Here is a 6,000-nt window from a genome sequence, read left to right as displayed (position 1 = left end):
GTTTGCCCGCTACTCGGTACAAGAAGACAGAACCAGTTCCGATCGTAACGTTTCATGCTTTCGCTTCGGCAATATTGTCATTATTCTTTTTTTTTTAATCTAATCGATAAAAAATATCATTGTACTTTTTTTAAAAAAAATATCAAATACATTTTTTAAATTTTTAAAACTTTATCAAATAAAATTAAAAAAGTATAAATAACAAATATGATAATATTTTAATTTGTTTGTAAAATTTAAAATCTTTAGTAATATAAAATTTAAATATGTACTTTATATAAGCTTTTAAAATTTCTCATTCAATTTGGAGATTTTCTCTAACCCAATAACCTATCAACGCTTTTATTTGGTGAAAAGACCTAGGCAGTCGCTATACTCTCTCATTTTATTCAATTTAGTCTCTATACTCAAAATCGAAATAATTTAGTTTCTTGATTTTGAAAATTTCTCTAATTTAATCCATCCCTTGACGGCATTTATTTTAACCATTAAAGGTGATGACATCAGTTCTGACATGGCAAACATTGCTGACTTGGCAAACATTGTGTAATTGACCGAATGACATGGCACTCCCATGTCATTCGACATGAAACTTGGCATGGCATTGCCATGTGGCAAACAGAAGGAAAAAAAATTTCTAACCCAAAAAACCAAAGGGACTAAAGTGGAGATAAATTTACAATATAAGGACTAATGTGAATAAAAATTCAATGTATGAGGATGAAATTGAACAAAAAAATATATTATGCTAATAAAAGAAATGCCACGTGGCAGTTTTGATCAGATGGTGTGGGGGAGATATTTGGCTTTTAGGGTTCATTTCTCGTTAACCTCGATAATTTTCCCTAAACAGTGGCTTAACCCTAAACCTACCGTTATCCTCGCCAGAGCCGTTAACCTTTGAAATTCTGACCACCTAAAATCGAGAGAAAACAGTAAACCAAGAGTAAAACCCAACCTAAACACTAAACCAAGATTGAAATCTAGCCTAAACACTAAACCTAAACCCTAAACCCAACCTAAACAGTAAATTAAGAGTGAAAAATTGAGAAACTTTGAAACCAACAAACCCACGTAAAAGCATTAAACCCAGCCTAAAACAGACAAACCTTGAAAGATTCCAAGCCTGAAATTGACAAAACTTGAAAGCTTTCATGCCTGAATGCTTGAATTCAAAGACGCTTGAAAGCTGATGGGTGCAAGCTTGGGAGAAAGAAGAAAATTGAGATGAGGAAAAGGAAAAGGAAAAGGCTACTGGTCTAGAAAAGAGAGGTACAGATTCATTTTGTTGATGATGAATAGTATTAGGTTCTGTTTTTAATGTTGACTGAGATTCCGTCTTGTTGTTTCATTTTTTAATGCTGATGTATTTGTTTATACTATTAGGTTATGTTTTTAATGTATGCTGATTTGGCTTTGGTTTTTTAATTTGTTATTGTTGCTAATGTATTAGATAAGATAAAAAAATATATAGGAAAAAGTAATGCACCAAAATTCTCTTTGATTCAGTTTCTAACTTTGGCAAATTAGATTACTTTATGTGGGTACTTTAAGGTGGTTAGGGCACATAAATAGGAGTATGATGTTGTTGGTAATAAATTATCCATTTTGAACACATGTTTCACAGGAAATCTCAAAGTGTGTAGAGAACATTACAATATGACCCTCCAAACATATTGGTAAATGGAATTGACATATGAGGATGTGATTTGAACAAAATTGATTGAATTCACTAAATCAAATAATTTAAATTCAATTTAACTAAGTTATGTTCAATCGAGAAGAGTAAAAAAACAATATAATATGGAACCTCAATCATTTAGTTAATATTTAGATATTTCTCAATAACACATTTAAATTGTCATGGACCTTTGTTGATATGTGACAGTAATTTCTATGCCAAATATTAAAAAACAGTTTTTAGTTTTAGAGCTGTGTTCTCTAAATTCATAGCTTGCATGCTAAGTTGGTTCTCATCTTTGTTTTTTCTTGATAGATGATGCTTTTAGTTAGTGTTCCTGATATGATGAATTAAAAGGACTTTTAGTTACTGTGATATTTATAACACATAAGTTTTTTTTTTTCTAGACTTCATGGCACTTACATGTGTAGTATTTGTTTGGATCGGTTTACTTGTAGCTTTCAATTGGCCATGCCTAAGTCTATATATTGTTGAGTTGTAGTATATTCCTGTGTCTATTATTTTGATTAATTTTTTTTTGCATTATTACTCAACATTCTATTCTCCATACAGTTAATGGCACATACAATTTTAATGTTCAATTCGTGGTCAGATACTAGATTTGTTTTTGTTTTAATGTATGCTGATTGAGTTTTCAAATTTTATCATATAGATAACAATTGCTTTTAATTATGCTTTCATCATGGGGGGATCTTAGTTCATGAACCCAAGTTTGCATATAAGAATGGGAAGAGGAAGCTGGTTGATATACTAGATATCGATACCATCTGTTATTAGACTTTATTACAGATGGTAAAGTCTTCAAAATATGATATAGGATTGATTAAAGGCTTATATTATAAAGACAGGAATGGTTTGAGAGCAATTTTAGGTGATAAAAGTGTGACTAGTTTGTCCGGATTACTTAAGGAGAAGGGTCTTTTTTCTATTTATGTTGAGATGGGGAAAATACTCAACATGGTACTCCAATGCCTGAAGCACTCAATGAGGATATGGAGTTTCTATCATCAGATACTGAACTTAGAGATGAAGAAGGTTTAAATGAATATTATTTTGATATAACATGGTTAAGTGATGAAGGGGAGGGTGAGTTGGCAATGGTTAGGGAGAAAATAAGAGAATTTAAGGCAAGCAAAGATAAGTTGCTAGCTGTTGCATCAGAAAAATTAAATGAGGAAGGGCTATCTGAATAAACAGCTGCAGGTCCATCTAAAGCTATTGGAGGCCAATTTGAAGCTGTTGGTGGCTCATCTGAAGTTGCTAGAGGCTAATTTGAAGTTGCTGGTGGGTCATCTAAAACTGTTGGAGGCCCATTTAAAGCTGTTGAAGGCCCATCTAAAGTTGTTGGAGGTCAATTTAAAGCTGCTGATGGCCTTTCTGAAGTTACTAGAGGCCAATCTGAAGTTATGGGAAATGATGGAGGCTTGGCTGTTGGACCATCAAGGGCAAAACATCATAGTGATTATATTGACTCTAACGACACAAGGAGTTATATTTCTACAAGCTCTAGGTTTGAAGCTGATGTGGCACAAATGGTCAATCGAGTGAGAAGTTTTGTACTTCGAATCAGTCGATATCGAACTTCTTTGTAGGTCAATCTTTCAAGGATCCGAGACACTTCAAAGTTGTTTTGTGTGAGTATAGTATGGTTAAGTGGTTTTCTTTCATTTTGAAGAAAAATGACAAGGTCAGAGTTATAGCTAAATGTGATAGAATTGGTTACGAGTGGGAGATAGTAGCTTCGAAGCACAGGAATGATAACTCCTTCAAAGTGAAAACCTATCTCGGAACACACAATTGTCTGCTTATAATTAAGAACAAGAAAGTGATAGCAAGGGTTTTGGCTAGGAAGTTGAAAGATGATATTATCAAGATGCCATTCCTAAGGGCAAGACAAATCAGAGTGTTGGTGAGAAAACAGCTAGGTGTGGCAATTGGTTTGACAAAGGCTAACAGAGTCAAGTTGAGAATGATAAAGGAAGTGCGAGATAATTATGTAGAGGAGTTCAAAAGATTAAAACAGTATGCTGATGAGCTTTTAGAGACAAATGAGGGGTCAACAATTAAAATAGATGTGGATAGGTCTGTACCAAATGAGGTAGCAGTTTTCCATCGAATGTTTATCTGTTTTGGGGCATTAAAGAATAATTTTTTAAAAGGTTGCAGACATATATTTGGATTGGATGGTTGTTTCTTGAAGGGTTTAGTGAAAGAACAGCTTCTGGTTGCTGTGGGTCAAGATGGGAATAACCAAATGTTCCCTTTTGCATAGGCAGTGGTCAATGGTGTCAAGAACAAAGACCATTGGAAATGTTTTTTGGAGCTATTATGTGCTGATATGGGTATCGAAGATGGAATAGGATGGACCATCATAAGCGACATGCAAAAGGTATTTTTTTTATAAAATAGTAAATAAGACTATTAAAATATTTAAATATAATTTGATGTTATGTACTATATGTATGTTTTGTATCTTTTGTATGAATCTTTTAATAATCAGATGCTGGAAATTATGATATGAATTTAGTGTTTAGCTTTTACATTGAAATAAACACATGCTGCAAATTATCTAAGCATTTTGTTCCACCATAAAGATCATAAATTTCAACTCCTAAACTCATGCATAATTTGCCATCTATGCATGATCTTTCAAAACAGTATGATGATTGTCCATAGATTTAAAGGAGGAAAAGTAGGATTGCAAAGCAATCCAACAGTTCAAGAATAACTCGAACTCTTTTTATGTTCTGTTTAAAAGACTCACTTTTGAAAATGACTTTTTTAAACAGAAAATAAAAAGAGTTTGAGTTTTAATGAACTACTCTATTACCTTGCAATCTTACTATTCCTCCATTAAATCTTTCATTTACTCATAACTTTGTCCACTTTGTCTACTATAATATGATATATGATATATGTATGAAATTTCCTAGATATTTAAGATCGACAAAAAGAACCCCTTTTCTGCTAAACTTGTATAGTTATTAGGATTATTAATAGGGCTTTTGACATTGTCAAAAGTAAGTCTGAATTTTTTCATAGTCTTAACTTTTAAGGTCTCCAGTAATAGCTGACTTAGTGTTAGAGCAAAACAAAACTAAATTGCCTTAATTAGCTATAAAGATTAGGGGTTAGAATGCGGCCTAAGGATTACACAATATGGGGTCATGCTATTTGATCCCACCTTCACCTGACAAAAACCACATCAACTATTTTCATTGAGATGCCTAAACCCTCAGAATATTTTTGTATTCCAACAATAGCCTGCTTTTTCCTTTCACCTTGGAACTTATACTAAGTCAACTTTTGTTATCGTTTTGACTACTATTGTAACTTCATGTTGATATTGCCATATGTAATTCGTAAAGCTTTTATAGTATAATGTTTGCACTTTTTTTCTATAGTATGATATTTAATTAAGATTGAAAAAGTTGTAAATAAGGCATGCAATAAATTAATCTTTAATGTATATCTTCTCATCATTTACCATATTTATTTTGTTATTGTAAGGGCTTTTAAGTGCTATCAATGAGCTTCTTCCCTTTGTTGAACAACAAAATTGTGCATGACATATTTACACGAGGTGGGGGAAGAAGTTCAGAGATGAAGACTTAAAGCTCCAATTTTGGCACTATGCTAAATCTCCAAACCAGCTAGAGTTCAAGAAGCAAATAGAATTTCTATGCTCCATGAATAAGGCTGCATACAATCACTTGCTTAAAAATTGGGATGTCGTGCATTGGTGTCAAGCATTCTTCTCCAATTTCTCCAACTACAATGTTATTGACAACAATATGTGTGCGAACTTTAATGGAGTAATTATAGAAGCAAGATGTTAAGCAGTCATAAGTATGCTTGAGGATATTAGACTTTATGTCATAAGGCGATTGGTTCAGAACAAGGAATATGGCACGAAGTGGAATACTAAGTATGGCCCTCGTATACTCACCAAATTAGAGAAGTCTATGGGGTCGGCAGCAAAATGGGAAATGAATTAGAATAGGGCCTATTTGTATGAAGTCTTTTGGGAAAATCCTGAAAAGCTGGTGAAGGAGAGTTACACGATATCTTTGCAGCATATGACATGTAGTTGCTGAGTTTGGGACATCAGTGGATTGTCATGCCAGCATGCCATCAACGCTATCTATTATGAAGGAGTGGACCTTACAAAGTATGTAGCATATTATTTTAAAGAAACTGAATACCTTAAGGCTTATGAACAATTGCTTCATCCTATCAGAGGCCCAATGTTTTAGCATCAACAAAATGTGGAGGTTGTCTTACCTCCATATGTAAAG

This window comes from Theobroma cacao, chromosome 2 (assembly GCF_000208745.1).
Source record: "Theobroma cacao cultivar B97-61/B2 chromosome 2, Criollo_cocoa_genome_V2, whole genome shotgun sequence".
Lineage (NCBI taxonomy): Eukaryota > Viridiplantae > Streptophyta > Magnoliopsida > Malvales > Malvaceae > Theobroma > Theobroma cacao.
Note: the sequence above shows the minus strand (reverse complement) of the source record.